This window comes from Perna viridis, chromosome 14 (genome assembly GCF_037379345.1).
Source record: "Perna viridis isolate PV_CMFRI_1.1 ecotype Kerala chromosome 14, ASM3737934v1, whole genome shotgun sequence".
NCBI lineage: Eukaryota > Metazoa > Mollusca > Bivalvia > Mytilida > Mytilidae > Perna > Perna viridis.
Genome location: NC_142458.1, coordinates 9586579 through 9611302, shown reverse-complemented (window position 1 = coordinate 9611302; position 24724 = coordinate 9586579). Strand labels below are relative to the sequence as shown.

Genomic DNA, 24724 nt, shown 5'->3' with positions numbered 1-24724 from the left:
AGATGATTAAAATAAACCTGTCATTTCAAACATGTTTATAAAGTAATTCAGGAAGAATTTTTAATTAGCCATCTAATTTGTCCAAAATATGCCTTTCCAAATGAACTGTCATGAGTAATTTATAATACATGAAAATTATCTATTGGAAAATGCTAATGTGGGGAGGCTAATTCATTCAGGAATTAATTTGTCCAGATCTTTTTAATGTACCAGTATTCTTTGGTCAAGGCTTTCCTTTATTTATATGAGACAAAAATATAATAACCATAAAAATGTCATGATCATAAAAATGAATTTAGACTTAAGATATATTTTCTAGAAATGTAAAAATCTGGCCTTCATTTTTATTAGATGTGAATACAGCCACTACAACAGAGAGTTTGGCATTTGTTAGTTTTCACCTCAATACTTTTTGCCACTGACGAAGGCCGTAAGGCAGAAGATTTAGGCTCATTTTTTTCGTTTTTTTTACATTTTATTTGTATGTTGTTCCTTTTTACCTTTTAAACATGGCTTTTGTTCCTTTATTCATTATTCTTAAAAGCCAAGAACAAAAGAAAAAAATCAAACCAATAAACACTTTTGTAACATGTTTGAAATGGAAGTTTCAATCTGAAACATACAAAATAAAAACAAAAGACTTAAACTGGACACATTTTTTACCCATTGGTTCTTTATACGACTCATCCTGGCATACAGGTTACTGCTTAATCAAATCCTTTTTTCTCCATCTATTTCACAATTAATTAACTGATCTAAACAAATTGAATTAGATATCAAATTATTTTTTAAGTCATGAATATAATACAAATTTCAATCTGGGCCCCCAAAAGTCTGTATTACCTCTTCTCCTTTTGTTGGAATATTCTAACACACTTTATATTTAGGGGCAAGAAAAAATCCTAAGTATACCTCCTCTTTTTGAAGTTTTGACATTGATGCCTATTACACAATTTTTACAGTTCTTTATCTGGGAATTATCATGGATTTTACTACATACATTAAACCTAATCAGCAGGTGGACAAATTAGTGACATGTTTTTAATTATCCATGAAATGCATTATTTATCCCATAATGAAATGTTTAGGCCATTTTGATTAATTTAGCATCATTACCCAGGTTAAAGAATTTTTGAAGGCATCCCTCTTTCACAATGGGCAGATTGTGTTTACTGAGTTGGTGCAGATCTACAGCGTGTTTTAAAAGGGGGGGAGTCCAGGCTATGAAATGCCTATTTTAACATAAATTAAGCCACAAGTTGAAAAAAATATATTCCTACTAAGTGGGAAATTGGTGTGTGTGTGGGGGGGGGAGGGTTGTCCCAGGCCATTACTTGCTCATTTTTGTCAAAACTGCACAGATGGCAAAATTTTCCAATTGGGGAGGTTCTGATGAAGCCCTTACATCTTCTACCTGTGAAAGGAAACATGTGCTACAAGGTTGTAGGTGATGCTCTTACCTGGTTGAAAACCAAATTAGTTAAAGGACCAGACCTTTAACAGTATAGGAAAAAGGGGACCTAATACTGAACTTTTTATTTTTTGTTGTAATACCAGGTGTAAATACACTTCACCATTCTTTTTCATTTCAAATGAATTTACTCATTTTTATTTCAACCCCAAACAAGTCAAATATAAATTGTCTTACCATTATTTCTAATCATTGAATAAAAAAACCCCAATTAAAACAGGAATTCTAACAAAAAACCAAAAATAATCAAGATCTTGTAGATAAGTAGTTCGTTGAGAGTTTTTAGAGGATGCTTACCCTACCAGTGCACCTGGTCCTTGATCCCAGCTTTTAGTAGAGTCTGAGTTGCTCATTTATTTTTATTGCTTTGTATGTATTATTTAAGTTACTTCATGTTCTTTGTTGTGTTTGTCTGTTTTCCATGTCTAGTCTTTGTCCCTGGATTACATTCTTTTGATATACAGTAGAATCTTGGTTCCCTTGATTGCTCTTTCAGTTTTGGTAAGAGAAATATATAAAAAGAATCCAAAGAATAATGATGTATTAACTTTTAATTTAGTTAACAATTTCGTCTCATATTAGTTCCATATCTATAAAACTTATAATAAGTCTTTTTTTTTTTCTGAAAAAAAATATTTTTTTCTGAAAAAAATTTTTTTTTTTCAACATCAGCTTATGAATTTAAAAAGATGACAACCACTGAAAACAATTTCATAATTCATCATAAAAGTCGGTATTCATGGCTAAATACACAATACAAATAATGAAATAATAGAAAACGATAAATCGGAGAAGAAAATTCAATTATTATAAACAACAGCATATAATTGACATGTTCCTTTGCAAAATCAATCACGTTTTTCTCAAAGGAAGATTTTTATCTAAAAATAAATTGGCGAATGGTCAAGCTGGTCTGGCCATAAGAAAGAAGATATTATTGGAGGTCACTCCTGAATGAATTATGCAAGTTTCAAGAACATCAATTACATCTTATCATTTACTGTGGGCCCCATATGGGAGAATTTTTAAGCAACTTTTTGTAAAACTGTTTGTCTGCTTTAAATTTCCTTTATAATTTCATGATTTAAATCAGAGCACATATTCTATCAGTAAACACAGTTTTCAAACGAGAAAAATGTAAAAAAAAATATCATATTTTCATATTTATAAAAAAAATTCCCCTCATAAAAATTGCAGATTTTTCATACAAGAAATATCAGTTTATATGTCACAGAAAATGATTAACTCAGGAAAAACTCCATCATCGGTTACATCTGGTCAACCACTGGTCAGTCTGGGGCTCAAAAAGGGGGAATTAAAAATAATAGGGGAAAGATCATACATGTAAACAATTAAGGAAATGGATGTTTAAAAATACAAATGGCATGATATTTTGTTTTGCTTAAATTTGAAAATTATAGCAAATAGAATTTCAAACTAAGTTAGTCAATCTGAGGCTCAAAAAGACAAATCTTAATTAAAGAAATAGACAAAAAATCTGTTGAACATGTCAATTCCTTTTCTAATTTTAGTACTTATCAATTTTCTACTAGTGATAAGAGAAAGAAAATACTAATGTATTGTGATATGGATTGAGGCAGCATTTTTACTAGGAACAAAACTATAGACCGTTATTTCAAAATATAGAGAAGTGTTTAAAAATTATAATTACAAGAAACAAACAAAAAAAAACAAAAATAATTTCGGTATTAAGAAATCTTGAAATTATTTAAAAAACTGAATAGGTCAAATCACATGGGTCAAATCTGAAAAAAAAACAATATAATCCCCTTCTGATAGCTATCATTTTATCTATAAATGTAGTTGCCATTTTGAGGCTCTACGTGGGTGAAACCAACCATCAGGACCTTCTAGTAGGAAGTTACTTGAGTGAAATCAACTGATCGATCATCAGGACCAAACAACATCAAACTTCTAGGAGGAAGTAACTATTTACTAAGGAAGAGAACTATTAGTCGTAAAGGATAGTCTTTCTTTTCATTTCTGTCAATCACAGAGTAGAGAAAACTGATGTCCATATTAAGTAGCTTTTCAGCTAAGAATCATGCAAAATGCGATTCATGGGTGAAAAGCCTACATATTTTTATTTTTGTATTTTGTTTGAATTGCCATTGAAAACAGAAACTAACATTCAGTTTTTCATATCACCTGTGTTCTTAAGAGATTAAAATTATATAGAATGCACTGTAGATTTCAAAATTAAGGGAGATAACTCTGTAAATGACACTCAAATACAATAGAATCTATTGGATTTTCAATATTGATTATCTCCTCAGAGCAGACAATTGGAATAAATAATTACATTTCATAATATAGACCCATAAAACAACTTAATTTCAAAAACAAAAATTTGTAGCCTTTTCTGAATTGTATTACATTTTCCAGATTTTGCATGATTCTTACAAAGACTGCTGGTACCCCTACCCTATCCATCTATGTGCAATTTGGTATGTCCAGGATATACAATGGAAGCAGGGGAGAATTAAGAAGGAGATGGATGCAATGTCCACCTCTACCTAAAATAGGGAAATTTTTTTAGCATGAAATTTAGTTTTAACCACCACCCCAACCCCCCCAAAAAATCCTAATATTGAAGAAATGTATAATTTATGCACAAAATCAGGATTTTCCCAAAATTTTCAGTCTTATTATAATGGTTATATATACTTCCCCTAAACTGAAATCTTGGATCTGACACTGGAAAGCCCCTTATCCATTTACTGAAGACAGAAATTAATAATTAAAAGAAAATGACAAAACCTTTCAATCAAACCTATTAAATATTGGCAGGAAATTAACTAAATTTTACAAAAAAGGGGGGTTTCCTGCTATTGCAAAAAACACATTTATTACATGCAGAAATAAGGCTGTTGATGCTGTTTACATTTGAAACACAAAACATATCTTGGACCCATAACTCTTGTAAAATTTGATCAAATTTATGATGTTGAATGACTCCTACATATTTTCAATAAAATGCAATAGAAATCCAGGATTCAGGTAAGGGGTAGCATTTATAGAATTCAAGACCAATTGAACCATAGCCAGAACATTTTAAGCAGAAAATTTGTGAAGAATCTAAATTTCATGCAGACAATTTTTTTTCTCCCCACATTTAGGGTTTCTTATGCACAGCACACATTGGACCCACATTTTAACAAGTCACTCCATTAAGGTGTGGACAGACAAATGGACTAGAAAACAACACTTAAGTGCCATTAAAAAATGGGCTTAAAAATTCCTGGGAAATCCCAGTTGCTCAGTGGTCTAACTGTTACTTTCCCCCTATCAAACTCATCAGATATAGGTTTGTAATTTTAAGCCAACATTTTTTTATTTACAAAAATAATAACAAGTGAAGACAGTAATGAAAACCAACTTGTCACTTTTTAATCTCATTGTCTGAAGAGCTCAATCAAGTTAGTTAATTCTGTTGGGAATTCCTGTCCATTTTTGTGAATTCTTTCGTTAGCAGAAGTCATGATCTTGTCCTATTAGGTATGTGTATAGAGCAAACTATTAGATTAAGCGACAGACCTTTTCATATTTTTGTGAAAATATTAGATTACTGGAGAAGTATTTTCATATTTTTGTGAAAAGGGAAATCCCCCGATGATGAAGAAATTCTGCTAATCCTAAAACAACTGATCATTATGAGATTACACTATCCACTTTGTGGACAAGACCATTTGTATACAATGAAACCAAGGTAAAATAAATCTTCATTAGAAAGGTTGTCAGACCTGTAGCCGGAATTTTTAAATAAGAGGTGAAGATTCTCAAGAGTCTAATTGCACAATTGTTTCTTCATTTTAATAGTTCTTAATCACATTTTTGCCCATTAAAGGGCTAAAATAAAAAAAAATATCCTAGATTCTCAGCCCTCTTTTTCACCCTCCCGAAAAACATTAGGATTTCTTCCCAATTTAGGTCAATTTCTTTCAAGTAAACAGCATTTTTCATTTAAAATGATAAAAATTTGCCATTTTAGACATTGTCAAACAGGAAGTTGATGTTTCTGAAATCGAATTCAACAATATTGCAAACCTATACACTATTAAGTAGCAGTCTTCCTAAAAATCAGACAGAAGATGATTCATGCATGTCAAAAACCCATCAAATTCAATTTTATTTCTTGTTCAGAAACAGTTACTGATTACATAACAGGTCTTAGTTTTGGTTGTTGCGCTTTTGACAGAAAAAAATATTTAGATTGTATAAGAAATTGGCATTTTGCAAGAGTTACTGTTCTTGATTTGGTTTCATTTGGTTGATTTCAGTGGGAGATGAATGTATGATTTTCTAGAAAGTGCAGATCTGAATGCAGAAATGATTATCATTATGTGAAAGTAAAGCATATATAGACTGAAAAAGCATCATTTGTTTGGTGGGTTTTTCTCCACCATGAATCGCTTTACCATTGGCAGTATTGGAATTTTATGTGGACTGGTACTTAAGGCTTCTGTCAAATTTGAAATGGCCACAATAAGTAGTGTACAGAGAAAATCTGTAATTAAAAAGGTGCATATGGATGAACAGACTGACAGACACAAAGATCACTATAAACATGCCACTTTCAAAGCTGTACCTGTACAATTCTTGCAGTCGAATGTATCTGCATTATTCTTCCATCCTTTTAGGCAATCAATATGGAAAGTTGCCATAAATTTTATCTGTACATAATATAGCTCCATGAGTGCCTCTTCTTTCTGAAAATAAAAAGTTTCATCCTAGGTATACCAAAGTTGTTGAAATGTTGAAAGTCCATATAAAATTCAGACGTGCCTATGATAAGGAGATTCATGGTGTAGAGAAACCTACCAAACTAACAATGCAATTTTGGTCAACATATGCTACACTTTTATGTGACAATAGTCCTTTTTGTATTTAGATCTGTACTTTTGTGAAAAGCACATTTTAACCTCCTATTAAAACCAACCAAATAAAACAAAATAAAGAAGGATAACTCTTGCAAAGTGCTTATTTCATCTACAATCTATATCATTTTTATCTCAGAGCACAACTATTAAATAAAAAAATAAGTAATAATGTGGTCTGTAACTGTTTCTGAACAACAAATAAAAGTAAGTAGTTGGTTGGTTTCGACATGCATGGATCACTTCGTGTCTGATTTTTATAAAGACTTATACTTGGATTCTTGACCAAATGTGAAACATCTATTGAGATGATCTTTGATGATCTCAATAAATTAAAAAATCTGTGAAGCAATAGAATTGTACCAAGCTATGAAATTTGATATCCATGAATCAAGGTACGTGTACTTGTGCTTTATGCCTGTTAAGGAGGTAGCCCTAAGGTAAGGGACACAACTCCTAAAAATCATTGGAATGTTTGTATTCAGCATTTTACATCAATCTCATGTAAGCATCAAAGTAACTAAGGTTGATTTCATCCTGTTTCAAATGAAAGCTTGATAGACTTTGGTGAAATTGAATATGATACAAACATATCATAGATCTCAAGAATTATGTCCCTTATCCTAGGTCTACTTCCTTATAGCTTTATAAAACTAGTTTAACCCCCACTGTACAGATGCACCTGTCCACGGTCCCAAGATGTTGGTCATTAATGCGTTTTCATGTTGTTATTCTTTTTAGTTTATTTTGAAGAAGTGTCACTGTTCTGTTACCACGGATTTTAGTATTTTATTGTCTGGGCCTTTCAGAGCTTACTTAAAGGTATGTTTACACTTAGCACAAAGACCTTTTAGTGATCTCTGTAAGTATTTAACATTTTTATAAAGGTTATACAATGGTGTATCTGTGGCGTTTCAACGTATCTGTTCCTTTTTCTCTTGTCACATACTCCTACACTTATGTTGAACTTTGTGGATCACAGAAACTCAGATATTGCTTTTCAAAACACTTAACCATTTAAGAGGCTGTCCATGAAACACCCAGGCAGTGAGTGGTACATACCATTTTAAATCTTTTTAAAAAATTTTTATCCATTAGAAATCACAAACTCATGTTTTCTGAGAAAGTAAATGTTGCTTTGTAATTTACTGAAATGATCAGAATGAAATAAATCACATAGAAAGCACTACATGATATAAAATAAAGGGAAATAACACATTGATCTTTTCATAATCTGGTAGATTTTGATGTCAGGGAAATTTGAACATACATGTATATTCAGTATCAATCACAGAAAAAAATCTGTGTTCTTCCTGACATCAAAATGAGATGTACATTACATTGGAGCAAAAAAATTGGTGGATAAAAATTAACCCTGTGTAACCCATATTATAGAATCTGCATGATAACTACATAGACAATCTCTTAAATCTCTAGAAACTTCAAGAAACAGCTTACATTTATTTCCCGTGAATCATTTAACCTTGTAAATATAGTAAAAATTAGAACCTTGCAAAAATTTGCAGCTATACAGTACACCATGAGCACTTTTGTGCATGCTTGAGATTATTAGTTAATTCCCAAAGTCATGTTTTATAGTAGAAGTTTGTTTGACTAATGTCTAGTCTTTTTTTTTTTTGGTACATAAGGATGGATCCAAAAGATTTTAAAAAAGTGTTCCAATTCAAAAAATTACAAAATGGGAGAGGGTTTTCATGTTAGTATTTGCTCATTTTCGTAAAAAAATGAGGTTCCAAGCCGGTTGTCTTGAAAACCAGTGTAAGTTCAGTACAAAAAGATCAAGCCTCATTATGAAATGTATGAAAATTTGCCACTGGATGTTAAACTATAATCAATCAATCAATAAATTATTAATAAGAAGTTTGTCAGTTTTGTTTTTTTGTCTGTATAGAGTTGAATATAAGAGACCATATATGCTCAGCAAAATTAGTTTTCTAAAAATAACTGAAATTTCCTAACATGGCAGAAATACATGTACTTGTATAGAAACTCCAAAAAATCCATTTTAGTTAAACCTTTGCTTTTCGGTATTTATCACATACAACAACCTTCTCTCTGGAATTAAACACCAATAATGAAATTTAACATTCTATCTACATCTGCAAAATCACCTCTATAAGCTATTCTGTAATTGTATTTTTCGTAACCATTCCCTAAAGTATAGATATTGTCACCATGTTTTTTCCCTCGAGTGTGTTCATACGGTCAGTCGAAACTTGATATGTTCTTGGCTTAATGAGGTTACGTTGGGAGAATTTGTACATGTATGGCAAAAAAAAAAGATTTTCAACTTGATACATTGTGGAGAATATGTACATTACATGTATGGAAAAAAATTCAAATAGATGCATCAGTGCATAAGTGACACCAGTGTAACTAAATCATAAAAAAATAAAATTTCAAAATACTACCAGTAAAACTTTTGTTTGGTGTTTCTAGAAATTCTTATGGTCGTCATCATGAACTTGTTGATCGTTATGTTGTATCCATCTGCATCATGAAAACTGATTTGTTCAACATGTCATAGTTTTCCTTTCCCCTTTTGTCTACCCCAGACTTGACTTTTCATGAGCAACTCAGCAGGAGTATCTTGAAAATCAGAGGACGCTTACCCTACCAGTGCATCTGGTCCATGCTCCCAGTTTTTAGTGGAGTCCGAGTTGCTCATTTACTTTCGTATGTACTATTTTAGTTACTTTATGTTCTTTGTTGTGTTCATCCATTTTCCATGTCTGGTCTTTGTCCATGGATTACATTCTGTTGATTTCCACTAGAGTCTTGGTTCCCTTGATTACTCTTGAAAAGGACTAAGTTTAAAAACCAAGATAGTCTCTAATCCTGATGAACTCAAAAATGACAAAGTTTGGCACTCAAATTCCAATTATCAGCAATTTATTACAAAAAGATCAGAAAAGAATAAGCTAGCTGATTCAATATGATCAGTTTACATTGCATCTCATTAAAGTTTTTCTCCTTTAGTACCTCATTTTTTCAATAGTTACTATTTGATGCTTAACTTGTAATTCAATTTATCATCAGTTTTTTTACAATATGAACTGAAAAATATTGTCTCATTAAATGCCTGCTAATAAAAGCCATTTTACCATATTTGTTAATAAATCCCCCCCCCTTTTCAGCACCTCATTGTTTCATAAGTACAATTAATATAGAGACTTTGTGATGCTTTTCATGTTTTTACTGTTATCAAATTTTTTTTATCATATGAAATGAAAAATATTGACTCACTGGAAACCTGTCAATTAAAGCCATTTCAAAATATATGGCTTCAGATCAAGACCCCCTCTTTCAGTACATCATTTTTTCACAGGTACTTAAAATTAAAATTTTAGGACACTGTGATACTTTTTCTTTAATTTATTTTTTAACATTTTTTTTTTTACAAAATGAACAGAAGTGTATTGGCTAACTAGATCCCCGTCACATCATTAAAGTTTCCCTCTTTCAGTACCTCATTTTTTTCACATGTACTAATAATAAAAGGACTCTGTGATGCTTTACATGTAATTCCATCTATTATCAATTTTTTATCATTCCGGCCTATCTTAAGCCACAATAAATGACAATTACTAATATTAAAATGTATAATCGTCAATACATGTTAATGGTCATTCCGTCCCAACGGAGGGGTGAAAACATCCTTAGGTTACGAGCCCACATTCAAGTGTAATCATTTATTTATTTATTTATCTATTTCTGAAGCATATTAATTTCAATATCCTTTATATGGAGTAAAAACAGATTTTAGTATATTGCAGAGGCGGAAAATATGGATTGAAATTTTTGTTTCATGTACTTTCAAGAACTTCAAGCACATATGTGAACCATGCATGTCAGTAAAAATGACAAATTCAAACATAAGGGTACTACTATGAGGGTATGTAACGTCCTTGACTACACCGTTGGGTCTCACATGGAATGTAACAAACATAAGGAAACAATCATTTGATTTATATTGGGAGGATAGGATCAAATTTTGTATCCTGAAATTTTTTATCAGAATATTTTCTGACCAGGCTTTATTTTTTATGCTAGCGTGGCCTGGATTTCTCTCTGATTGTTCATCCTGGATATTTTAACCATACATCATCATCATTCTGCATTTTTATTACAAATTTGATTCTAAGACACCCCCCCAAAAAACCCTCCTCTTAATAAAAATTAAATGGTGCTCCCTATGCATGGACACCGTTCTTCTGGTACGAGAGGGGATAAAAAAAAGAAAATGAAGAAAGTCCAAACGAAATGTGTAAGTTATTGTAAGAATCAGGCAAATGGAATCTTACAAGAACAATTTTTCTATTTGAAAAGACCACTATTTGATCACTGCATCAATGGACTTGTTCATAAATTTTTCACCATTTCAATAGAATGTTGGAATTGAAGTTTGTGACAGAGTTATCTGCCCATGAAATAATATGACAGAATAAAATGTTTCAATACATGTACTAACAAAGGACAATAACTTAGTCAAATCAATGTTTCACATGGTGCTGCTTGATATGACCACAAAGCCAACCCTGAATAATTGGGACAAGTAAGAACACACCATTCAAGCTTGATACAGCTCTGAATTTTGATTCAATATTTGATACAGGATAAAAAATTGACCTGTAAGGTGTACATGAGTATCAAGCATTAATGTCTCATCAGTAGAATTAGGAAGAAGACAAAAATAAGGTCTCAGAATTTTAGGGATGCTGATAATTTCAGTTTGAAGGTCTAAATTAAACTATTGCTTGTTTGCCTTTTACTGACTGACCATTTAAATTTGTTCCGCTCAAAATTCTTTTATTTGCCAGTATGCATGCATGCAACATGAGTCAGGCCAAGAAAATTGTGAAGTTGTTTTAATGTTCAATTGAATGGTGACAGAACATTAAAAGAGAAAAAAAAATATATTTCATGTTAATTTCATATGAAACAAACAAAATATAATTGTTTACTTACCTGTCCAAGAAAAAAATATAACAAATCGCCTACCTACTCTGTTTTAAAAATTATGAGGCATTGCTGATTTTAATTTAGGCCTAATTTGAGTATGACAACTGGTGCCTGTTGGGGATTACCCTTGGAAACCTCTGGTCCACCAGCAGATGCATTTGTTGATTCTTATGTACACTGGTGCATGTAAAGAATAAATATTCACCTGTTCACAGGAAATACATATCAATAATTATTTTACCTTCTAATTCAAGTTTATATTTTTAAATTATTTCTTGCCTAGTTAGGCAACATCATATCCACTTGTTTATTACTGACAAATTTGAGGAATAATGCTCTGCTAATTTTAATTTTTACTTTTATTTTAAATTTCTAAATTCAGCTTCTTAATTTTTGCAAGTTTAACGAGGTATACCTAGGTTAAGGGACATAACTCCTGAAATCAGTGATATGTTTGTATCATATTCAATTTCACCGAATCATATCAAGCTTACATTTGAAAACAGAATGAAATCAGTTCAAGTTACGCTTAACACAAATGTTCCAATGATTTGTAAGAGTTGTGTCCCTTACCCTAGGTCTACCACCTTAATTATTACAATTCATAAAATCTTAAGGCAAATTTTAGTCCTTTTTGTTGCATGCTTTTTAAATACACTGCCTCTATTTATAGCCTTAAGACTTGTTTTATGAGATAGCATAAGTGATCAAAACCGAACTAATACATCAATGAAAACAAAGTAGCTAAGAAAGTGAGAAAAAAATCCTCTTCAATGAAGTAAAGTAAGCAGGAATGCCAAAAAATTTTGCTCATGTGCCCACTGCCATTGTAGAAGTAGCCCAGGCAAAAAGTTACCCTTTCTCACCTACACTGTGAAAGGTGGATTAGGTAAAAATCACCTGTCCTGTAGTGTATGCAGCTCAGCAACTTTGAAAGTGTGATAATATTTTCCATTAATGTTAAATATTTTTTAACAGTTTATCCAAAATCCAAACTAATTCAATGACTTTTTACATTTTTAGCAATTCATTTACACGTTCACTCCTATCGAGTGAAAAACAGACAAACAAAAATAATTCAGACAAACCCTCTTATTAATTCACACTTTCAGAAAATATTTTCATGTAGGAGTTAATTTTTCTACTAGCTGACAATTCATTGCTTTGATGGAAAAACTAGAAGTATTGCAAGAAAATCTCACTAGTGGTTACACCCCTCCCACTTAAGTAACCATATGGTCAAAGCATAAAGAAGTAGCCAAAGAGGAAAGAAGGCATTGATTCGGTCTTAAATCAATTCCCACAAACTTATATTTAGTACTTGTGATAGTTAGTTGCAGAGAAAACTGTAGCTGAAAATAAAGGGGGGGATGGATGGACAAACAGAAAGAAGGATACTATGATTCCTATATATATCCTGTAAAGTGAAAGTACAAATCATTGTGCAATCAAACAAAACAAGCACAAAATACTTTTTACACAAGCAAAGGAGAGATAATTTTTTCTAAAATATTTGTTATCCATTCCTTTGACATATTGCAGAGGTCCTCCTAATCTTGGTTTTATAGGGAATATATTTTAAGTGAAGTAAATGAATTTTGTGCAGTGAGCGCACATCCTCGGCTCGAAAATATCAAAATATTTTCTATTCTTACATTAGGCCATAATAAAAAAAAATTCTTAGAACCTCATCAATTTTTTTTGAAAAATTTCAGCAGGGACATTTTTTTTTCTTCAGTCAGTCACTAGCATTGTTGTTTTGACCATCTGTCTGTGCTTGGTGATCGATTTTACCAGCCAAATATATTAAAACTGCAACGTATATTTTTTCTTCTTTTTCATCAAATGATGGAACCATTTTGAAAAGAAATAGCAGCAGAAATCATGATTTCCAAACTGGAATATACCAAATAACAATAATTATAAATTGGGTAGGGACGAGATATGGAGTCTTTATCAATATCAGGAGATAGATCCAAATTCAAAAGATTTTTATAGTTTGTTTTATTGACCTATTTTCCCACCACTGTCCTAGATAAGGGGAGGGTTGAGCACTAACATACATGTTAAACCCCGCCACATATTTTATGTGCCTGTCCCAAGCGAGGAACCTGTAGTCCAGTGGTTGTCTTTGTTCTAAATATTCTTTTCATATTTTTTCTGTAGATTAGGTTGATCTCCTCTTTTAAGAATAGTTTCACTTCATTCAATTTGGGGCCTTTTACACCTTGCTTTATGGTATGGGTTTTGCCCATTGCTTAAGACCGTGTGGTGACCTGTAAAAGTTTTACAGCTTGCTTTATGGGTTTTGCCCATCGCTGAAGACCATGTGGTGATCTGTAGAAGTTTTACAGCTTGCTTTATGGGTTTTGCCCACCGCAGAAGACCTTGTGGTGACCTGTAGAAGTTTAATTGTTTGTTGCTTGGTTTTTGGTGGATGACTGTCTCATTGGCAATCATACAACATCTCCTATTTTTGTATGAAATATTTCGAGAAAATTTCAAAACACATTTAAAAAAAATAAATGGGAAGGGTCTGAAAAATCGGATTGAGGTGGGATGAGAATCTAGACATTTATTTTTATTATGGCCTTATGGGTGAAAAGAAGAAAGAAGAGTATACATTGTATGTAAGCATATCAGGTCTCCGTTCATTACTTATTAAAATAATGAAAATATTGTTTTAATAGGAATATGTCTGCATCCTAGATCTTGACCTAGGAAGAACCTTAACAGGTAAAACAACAATACATCATTAACAAATGCTATATTTAGGTTACAAACTGTTAAAAATATTCTTATTAATGATGTCAGAGACAGTTAAGAATATTCTCATTTATGATGTCATAAACAGTTAAGAATATTTTCATTTATGATGTCAGAGACAGTTAAGAATATTCTCATTTATAATGTCACAAGGATACTAGATTTCAAGCAGGGCTACCAAACTTTTTGGTAAAATTTAGTTGAACTTATAGAAAATATTCAACAAAAATATCTTATTCATGACGTCAAAGGCACTTAAGCATATTTTCATTTATGACGTCAAAAAACAGTTAAGAAAAATTTTCATACTTAGCGCAATGTAAAACCTAGATTTTACCCACCATTTTGTCTGAAATGCCTGTACCAAGTCAGGACCATTGTGGTACCAGCTGCTCCATTGGTGTGACATCTATTTTGCCAAATTTATTTTGGACTTGTTTATGAATTGGATTAGTGTTCATTAGTTTTTTGTTTCCCCTTAATCCTTACTTTTGTAACTTTTCACATTTTATGGCTGTGGACCAGGCATTTCTGTTTAACTATGGTGTTTAAGAAAATAAAATTAAAACCCACAATTCCTTGTTTTTCAACACCTCTATCTGAGAAATAAGGTGTTAGCAATTCAGCAAAAAAATGAACTTGTTTCCATGTAAACAAAGCTACATTTGGAAAATCTTTAGCCTTACTAACAGTTGAAGTGCTGATAATCAGCCCTTTACAGTTTAAATTTACCGTAATATTTGGTACTGATCACAGACTCCTTTTATAACAAGCAAAATAGTAAACTTCATGGGATAGAGCTTGAATTGCAATTACTTGCTGAAATGTCTCAGCCAGCACTCCACAGTATTGTAGAACAGCCTAGTTTTGGTCTTGTAATCTGATGCTTTATAACATTTATCACTTTAAAAAATTGTCAAGCATCTATAAATCTATACATCTAGAAATAGCTCAAGCCAAGGCCTTCAGGATGCAGCAAATATTTTCTGGAAAAAAATCACCCACAGCAAATAGGGTTACCATAGAAACCATGCAAAAATATGCAAAAATTTGCAAAAAAGTTCATAAAAGCAGGTTTAAAAATATCAAATTTCCCGCAATATATCTTAAATTTTTACTTCATCCCCTGAAACTGTCCAAACTTTTTCCTTCAAAAACCCAAATCCTCATATGGGCATCAGCAGTGAATTTGAGCTATTTTACTTTGTAATCCACTTAATAAATTTAGCATGGTAAAAAATTGACTTACTTTCACTTTCACAATGAAGTCAAATTGTCATTGAAAAAAAGCCCCTTCAACATTGAAAATATATAAAACATTGCAAAATACTTTTTTTCAGAAAATGTTTTATCAACAATAGATTCTTCATATTTAATCACTATAGCAACCACCAGTTTCCATTAATGTCATTTTTCATCCCTACCCAAAAGTGCTAAACTAAACTAAACTGTGGAGTGCTGGCTTAAGAAAGTAGACCTAGGGTAAGGGACACAGCTCTTACAAATCATTGGAACGTTTGTATTCACCATTTTACATCAATCTCATGTAAGCATCAAAGTAACTTGGACGGATTTCATTCTGTTTCAAAGAAAAGCTTGAAAAGCTTTGGTGAAATTGAATATGATACAAACATATCACTAATTTCAAAAGTTATGTCCCTTCCTCTAGGTCTACCTTCTTTAACAGTAAACTGGAGATTAAAATATCAGTCTTTCTAAGAATCATTTTAATTTTGTAATGTGTATGTGATACCATGATACAACTAAAAAAGGCTACACATTTTTATTTTTATTATTAAGTTGCTTCATGGCTTTATATGATGAAATGTAAAATTCAATAGTTTCTATAGTATTTTAGTGTCATTTACAGAGTTATCTCCCTTAATTTTGGATTGTACAATAATTTCTCTCTGCTATGACTAAGGGTTAAATGAGAAACCAATGTTAATTTCTGTTTAGGTTAACATTTGATGCTTGTTTGTTTGTTGGGGTTTAACGTCCGAGCAGCAATATTTCAGCTATATTCAGACGATGAACATGAAATAGATGATAAAATGAACATGAAATGAAAAAAAAAGGATGGGACACAAGGATAATAGGGTCGACAAATTTTGATTGCCACTGGAAAAAGGGGGTAAGGTCGGGCAATTTAGCCTCCTGTGGCAGAGCGCAAAGGTTCCTACTCCTATCGAATACCACAGCAGGGTTCTTTAACGTGCGAGGAACATGGCATCTTTCCCAACACGGTGCACCACTATGGTTTGCGGTCAGGTTTTCCGTATTATAGCCTGGCAACCCCAGCATGTAACACGCCAGGGGTACCCCATTCAACCACCTGGGGCACACATCCCAGTTGCTTTGTGGGCAGAGCGCCTAGCCCCCGGCTAGGTTTCTGAGCACTATTTAGTCGCCTTTTACGACAAGCTTAGTGCTGCTGCAGGCCTATTCTTTTAACACCCGGACCTGCACGGGACGGTTAACATTTGAAAAAAAATATATAAAAAAAAAAAGATTTGTAGGCTTTCTAACCATGTATCACATTTCTGAACTAATAATGTCCAATAAATGAAAAACGAAAAATCAGAAATTTGTTAAAATCAAGGAAATGGCTCAATATGAAGTCAAAAAAAAATTTTTGGGAAAGCATTTGTGACTAATTGTGTGAAGTGCAAACAACAGATGGACAGACAGACGGACACCAATATACCATAATATATTCTGTTAGAAAGACCAGCCAATAAAAATATCAAAATCTGAATGTTAAAATAAAAAAACAAAATTTTATAAGTCTTTTTAAAAAAGTAAATACATTTTGTATTAAAACATATACATCACCACAGATCACATGTATACATTTAAAAGGCAGTCAATGTAAAAATCAGGCAGATCCTAAGATGATCATATGTATGTCAAATAGTATAATGTTTGTTTTAAATGGAAAAAGAATGGCTCAGAAAATGGTTTAAAGTTCCCTAATAAAGCAACCAAAACTTGCTAAAATTAAAGAGTTATCTCCCATTCTACAGGAATTTCAATGCATTATCTCCCTTTCTTTAATGAACTTCAATGGTTTCTATGTAATTTATTTCTCTTTAAATGTTGAAATTAATCAAAAACCAGCTTTCAATATTGAGAAAGGATGCATTTGTGATATGAAATGGGTGACATTTTTTTAAACAAAATTTGTCATGTGCTACCAACTGCCTAATTTTTACGTGGACTCCCTTTTAAAATTTGGCCTCACTGTGAAAAAAAATCGACATTCATGAGCAGTTGCTAAATGTAAATATATTGGAATAAAAAAGTTATTCACCAATTTCTTTGAATTGTCTTTGAAAAGGTCACAACTAAAGCAATATTGTTTTGACTGCATATAATAGAGAATTTCACTTTTCCTGGTAACAATTCCTCATCTTTGTGTATTCACAGACACAAAATAATGCTTTAACCTAGGCATAAAGAATAAATAGGTACCGGTAATTAACTGGTAATCTGTAAATAACTGTACCAATGATAGATGATGCAGTTATCCTGCAAGGGGAATAAATGTAAAGACTTGATAAAGTGGACAGCCCAACAACAACTCCGCTGCAACTTATTATTATAACTTTATTATAGCATATAATTCATAATTACCCTCCAAATTAAACACTTTGCAACATACAGTAAAACCATCTAAAGTTTAACCAAACCATTCAGTAGGACGTCATCTGCTGAATTAATGACTAAGATGAAAGACCTAAAAAAATTCAAAATATTTTGAGCATGGAAATATAAAAGCTGGAAAAATACAAAATAAAAAAAAAACTGTTATGACAACCCTACAAAAATGATGCAAATACCCAGGAGAAATGAGTTTCATTCTTAAAATACTTCAACTGAATGGAATCATTTCTATTAATTTTCATAGTATTTCAAAGACTTCAACTCATGACATCCTGCAAAAAAAATTTGATATTTAATTTGAAAATGCTACCCTTATATCAAGAATTAGAGAAACAGACTCTAATCTAGTAATCAGTGGAATATCACATTACTCTTTAGTACACCATTGATATTTATCCAACCAGGGGTGTGAATTTTTAAGTTTACCTTTCTCAAATGAAGACAATGGTAATTAAGTAACACTCTATATTAATATCAGACAGGAGGTGATACATTCATGTCCTAAAACCCACACAGTTCACTTTTATTTCTAAATCAGAGATCACCTAAAGGTCTCTTCAAAATGTGTTAACACATCCTTAGGTTAGCTCAGAAAGGCCCAGGCAAATCCTAAGAAACATAACGATAACAATTCTTCAAATTCAAATTAAGTAGCACTCCAGATAAAGAACATGCAAAATCATGCATACATGTAAACCTACTGGCGGTAGTTCAATTCTACCGGAATTTGAAACTGAAAATCTACCACTTTCTGAACATTATACCATAAACAAATTTTGGATGCCATTTTTTAATTTACTGAACAAAAAAAAAAACATTTCCGGTTGATCTCAGGTAGACAGGTGAACATGTTAATTAGGGTCATAAACAGTAATTAAGAGCTTTAGTGGTTATCGATGAGATGTAATTTTAAAAATGCGTGACGATTATATAACAACAGGAGATGATTGAAAATTATTCAAAGTTTCAGTGGCACAGGCTTAATTGATTAAACGATTTTTTACCAACGATTGGGACTGGTGTAAATATGGTTGCGGGACATGTGATCTTTTGATGGTTATGAAAACGTTGACCATGCAGTCACTTAAAAATGATATTGACTCAACGTATGGCTTATTTTTTACCAAAGTCAATGGAGGAACTAAGTGATTTTTTCTATTTTGAGTACTCTCACAATCATCAACTGTCAAAATGCCGAAACGTAATCTTTCATCTTCAGCACCTCCTGCCAAGAAAGCAAAGTACTGTTCCAAATTCAATGCTGCGTGAAAAGTTAAAGTGGTGTCTAGTCCGTAATGACTATTTGAAATGAAATCAATTTGATGCATATTAATGCAATAGCAGCAAATGTAGTAAAAATGACACTTTTACATATACAGATATCTATATCTATGCTGTTCTTGTTATGTAAATATTGTAAATAATAAATAAAATCATTAAAATGTCAAAATTTTACTCCATCAAAATGGGTCTTTCCAACTATTCAAATAGAGAATTCACATTTTTTTTTCATGGAAACAGACTTAATGCAAGATTTTCCATAAGTTTCACACATATTTGACTTGTTACACTGTGAAAAAACAGATAAAAATCCTCCAGTTTTCAAACCAAATCTCCACCTGAAAAATGACAAATCTCCAGTTTTAAAGGAATGACTTTATCACATGTGTGAAAATGTGATTCATGGGTGAGTAGCCTACATATTTTTATTTTTGATATTTCGTTTGAATTGCCATAGTAAACAGAAATTAACATTCGGTTTTTCATATAACCCGTGTTCTTAGGAGATACAAATTATATATAATGCTCTGTAGATTTCAAAATTAAGGGTGATAAATTTGTAAATGACACTCAAATACAATAGAATCTACTGGACTTTCAAGGTCGATTATCTCCTAAGAGCAGGCAAATTTGAATGAATAATTACACATTTCATAGTATAGACCCATAAAACAACAACGTAATAACAAAAATAAAAATATGTAGCCTTTTTTGTGGTGTATCACATTTTTCAGATTTTGCATGATTCTTACAAAGACTGATACTTAAACAGTAAAATAACTACACAAAGACACAAATATTGTTTAAGACGTGGATGAGTGTATGGTTTTCTCCAAAAATCTTTACACAGAAAGGCCATTAGTTCCATAATAATATGGTGTATGCAGGATGACAAAGCATTCATGGTTTTGTGGCCTCTACTTTGCATTGCATCACATCTACCATTGTCAATGTACAAGTAAGAATTGTATATGGAACCATCCATAACTTTAAAATATTACCAATGTATTAAATACATACAAAAAAAAAAATAAATAAATTAAAAAACTGTGACCCATGTTCCCTAACTTGATACCCCAACTCCCCCATTTGATAACATGCACATTTTAACCTCCATATTGATTTTGGATTAACATCCACAATAGTAATGCACATTGGAATATGTAATAAAGATTCTGTAAAAGTTTCATTATATCCATTTAGTAGTGTAGAAGGAGTAGCAGATAAGAAACCAATCCCCCCCCCTCTGCGTAACAGAAGAAAGCATAAACAGAAAGAAAGACGGACACCCACTATAATTTAATAGGTTACTTAGAAAGCACTACAAACTTCATCGTGAAGGGAGATTACTCTTTGATCCTTCCATAATTCAATTAAGTTGTTAGAGAACTTAAAACATACAATTTTGAGGAAAATCCCCGCTTTCTGACATCATAATGAGTTTAGCATTACAATGAATAATAATAAAAAAAATAGTGGGATAAAATTTACTTTGTGCATCCTTCCTATTTCATTGGATCTGCCTGGTTTTTACATGAACATTCTCTTAGACTCTTCTAAATTATTATTTATTTTTATTTTCATTCTTGAAATATGGCACAGAGTTCAATTTTAAGGAGTAATACTTGCTAAATGCAAGTTGAAATTCAATTTTTCTATTAGAAATTATTTCCACTTGCTAAAATTTGCAAGTGGAATTCATATAGGTAAAGTCCAGAAATAACCCCAAAAACTTAAATTTTGCAACAGTAAATTTTCAGTACTTACTAATTTTAGCTAGTGGAAAAAATTCTGAAATTCAAGCCCTGGTACAAGTAAAAGCACAGGATAGTATGACTGCATGTGGATCCAAGGACGACTTGCCAGGCGTACGCCCCCTAAAATTGGAATTTGTGTGTGTGTGTGTGTGCGTGAAATCATTTTCATATATTCTATTGCCCAAAATTTTCTTGCCTTGCTTTACTTGACATTTAATTATATTCAAATATATTCTATTATTCCAACACTTACATATCAAGAAAAAAACAGTATACAGTATTTCTAATATGAGATCTTCATATCGTCGAACAGTAATCGGTACAACCCCACCTTTAGCACCTACGCACTGTCTCCTTTCTTTTGTTGTCGCCTCGAGACAAGACACTCATTTAAAAACCTTTACATGATGATTAAACAGCTGAGAGATTATCTAATTGAAATCAATTATATAAATACACACATTTAACACATACAATGATATAAATATACAAATTTAATCCAACTTCCATACAAGGGATGTTAAACAAAACAGCCATTATTTTGGCTACCCTAAGGAAACTTTTGTCTCAAAAATTACTATATTTGTCATATTAGAAAAGAAATCATTTCTTCCAGGGATAGATTTGTACTCATTTTAACATGGGTTTGGCATTTATACTTTCATTTCACACCTCGCTGTCCCTCGGTGTTAAATAATTGAATATAAATGCCATACCCATGTTAAAATGAGTACAAATCTACCTCCTCAATGAACTATTTCTTAAATATCATATCACACCCTTTATATGTTTGACAGAGGAACATATTAATTTTTGTCCAAGAAATGATGATAATTTGCAAGTATTTCATGTCAAAAGTTTAGTAATGGTAAATGAAGTATCTCTGTTTTATTGAAGTTGATAACGAAAGAAAATTTCATCTATTTTCTCTTTGATCTGACTTCTATTTCAATGCTATAAAAATTCTACCCCCATCCTTTTATGGAAGTGTTGTCCATTTCAATGAAATAAAAATGCTGACCCTATCCTAAGATGACAGTGTCGTCCATTTCAATGAAATTGACACTGTTGTGTTTCCAAGCTAATCAGTCTTTTATTGATACTAATGAAACTGATTTGATGTCAATATTTCATTTTTCATTAAAACAAATGAAGGCTAAATAAATGATAAGTGCGTGAAGAGAATATGAACTGTCATTACCACGCTTTCAAAATATTGATATTTTTCTGTCATTATTTGAAAAATTTCCTTATGTAGAAGTGATGTTTCCGGCTGAACTCTTTTCATCTGCTTCATAATAAAAGCTCATTTCCAACAGAAATGTTAAAATGTCAACTACATTCTAAAGACAAATTTGAACAATACTTTTATATAACACTGCTTACCTTCATGTTAAATTCTGATTAAGTTTCAGGCAGCGGCAACTAAAATTTATGTGCACAGGACAAAGAGGTCACACACAAAATCATTACTGGTCAGTTTTTAAGAAATTTTCTTGATGGTGTGTATAATATTTTTAGGACACTTAAGTACCAGTCCATATAAAATTCAGACACTGACAATATTAAAGGGATTCATAGTGAAGGAAAACCCACCAAACCCACCAAACAAACAATGCTTTTTTCAATCTACATATGCTATATTTTTACGGAACAGTTGCCCATTCCATATTCAGACCTGTACTTTAGAGAAAATCGTACATTTATCTACCAATGAAATCAACCAAATGGAATAAAATCAGGAACGATAACTCTTGCAAAGTGTTAATTTCATGTACAACCTATAAACATTTAATCTAAAGAGCAGAACATCCAAATGAAAAACTTTGACCAGTTATGTGGTCTGTAACTGATTCTGAATAAGAAATAAAAGTGAATTTGGTGGGTTTTTGACATGAATGAATCACCTTCTGTCTGATTTTTATGAAGACCAGTACTTAAAACCATGGTTAGTCAGTTTTATGTTAACCATGTACTGTATACTGATACATATCAATTTTTGTGGCTCGCCAAGTTTTCGCTAATTTAGTAATGGACAGAAAAGCTTGAAAAACAGTACCAGCGAATAATTTTTTTATCCAAACCATTTGTTGAAACAGAAAATTGATACCCACGAGTATGTTCACTTGACCAAATCAGTGAAAATTAGCAACCAATTTACATGTAAGCCAAATAAAAAAATGCAACAAAACTTGTTAGAGAAAGGTGTCAAAACATAAAAAGCCTTAAAAGTGTAAAATAATAACTTTAATATAACACGCTTCAAAGGTCACAGTCATAGAAAAATATAAATTAATATATGACCAACGTCTTGGCCATATGACATTTTTTTTTTTTTTGACATCATAGACAAGTTTTACCTAACTTTACCTCGCTTCATGAAAAAAATGTTATCATCCCTGCAGACAAAGCTTCAAACAACGTTGTATTTGTTTGTTAAACCCATTCTCTCAATTACCTTATTAAGGAATTGGGCATTAGTAGTAACATTCCAGGTAATGCCACAAACAAACCTACTACTTTTGACAAAGATGAAATCCTTTATGTCTTCTCTCAATATCAAAACAAAACCAAGGACTTACCGTACTTGTATTGGATTCTCAAACTTTCCTTTGAAATGCCCGTACCAAGTAAGGACCACTGCGGTACCAGCTGCTTCGATGTTGTAATATCTAGTATCTATTTGGTCAGTTTTATTTTGGACTTGACTTAATAGTCATTTTGTTAAGGATACCCAATAAAACAAAAATGCCAATTTTCATTGAATTCTGTAAAGTAATTTCTGAGAAGAAGATTTTTTTCAAGTAATAACATCAAAAACAGCAAAAAAACGTCCAAAAAGGGCAATAACTCCAACATGGACTTGACTTAATTATGAATCAGACTGGTGTTCAGTAATTTTGTTGTTACCCTTATTTAAAACAGTACATGAGGAAGGTCCTATCCCAATGGCACTGTATAATGTGGAAGTTTTCAAATAAAAGCAAAGTTTTAATGCTTAATTTAATTCTTCAGTATTCTTTACAGTAATATAGAGTCATTTTAACCAAAAACCTCCAAAATCTTCCATTTTCATGTGGTAAATATTAAGTTTTTCTTGATTTTGTGGGAGTCTCCCCCCCCCCCCCATAATGTGGGAAGGTTACCATGTATGTAACTGAATTAGATGCACATCCTTTTTTTACTACACGTTTAATGAAGTTCAAGTCTTTAAAAATACTTGAAAAGGGGAGATAATCTTCATAACTTCTGTCACATAGACATTTAAATGGGGTTTTTGAAATGTACTTGAAATAGGGAGAAAGCTCTGTTCTAAAACCCTAAAAACATAAAGCCATTGAGTTATTAATTTGTAAACCCTGTATTTATTTCCAAATTATAACTTAAAACAAGAGGCTCCCAGGAACCTGAATCGCTCACCTTGTTCAATTTTTGCCTTTCAAGGGCAATATCCCTAAGAAGGAGTTATCCGACAATTTTGACTCCATTTGATTCATTGCAGACTTTTGTAAGCCTTATAATAAGGATCATTTCAGCAACTGAAAGCTATTGGCTAAACCTAAAGGTTTTGGAGATGTATGCAAAAATCTGCTGTCTTACCCCAATGTTCTACTTTTAGAAACAGCAACCATGTTTTTCAACCAATCAAAAATCCAAACATTCATTTTGTTAAGGATACCCTATAAAACACTAATGCCAATTTTCATTGAATTCTGTAGCATAGTTTCTTAGGAGAAGATTTTTTTTAAAGTAATAACATGAAAAACAGCAAAAAACGTCCAAAAAGGGCAATAACTCCAACATTGGTCAACAGATTTTCACCAAAATTTAACCACAGATAGATCTCATCATGTTGAATACTTTTATCCATGTCAAAATTCGGTTAAACCTAACCATTTTGG

The 24724-nt window shown here is 31.9% G+C and overlaps 1 long non-coding RNA gene across 1 annotated transcript in view; it reads right to left on the bottom strand.

The window, feature by feature from the left end:
- Window positions 1-345: 345 nt before the first annotated feature.
- LOC148598143 (uncharacterized) overlaps window positions 346-24724 on the bottom strand; it is a 45898-nt gene continuing 21519 nt past the window's right edge. The window contains exon 3 of the long non-coding RNA XR_015918378.1: window positions 346-755. This is a non-coding gene — a long non-coding RNA (uncharacterized LOC148598143). The remainder of the gene's footprint in view (window positions 756-24724) is intronic.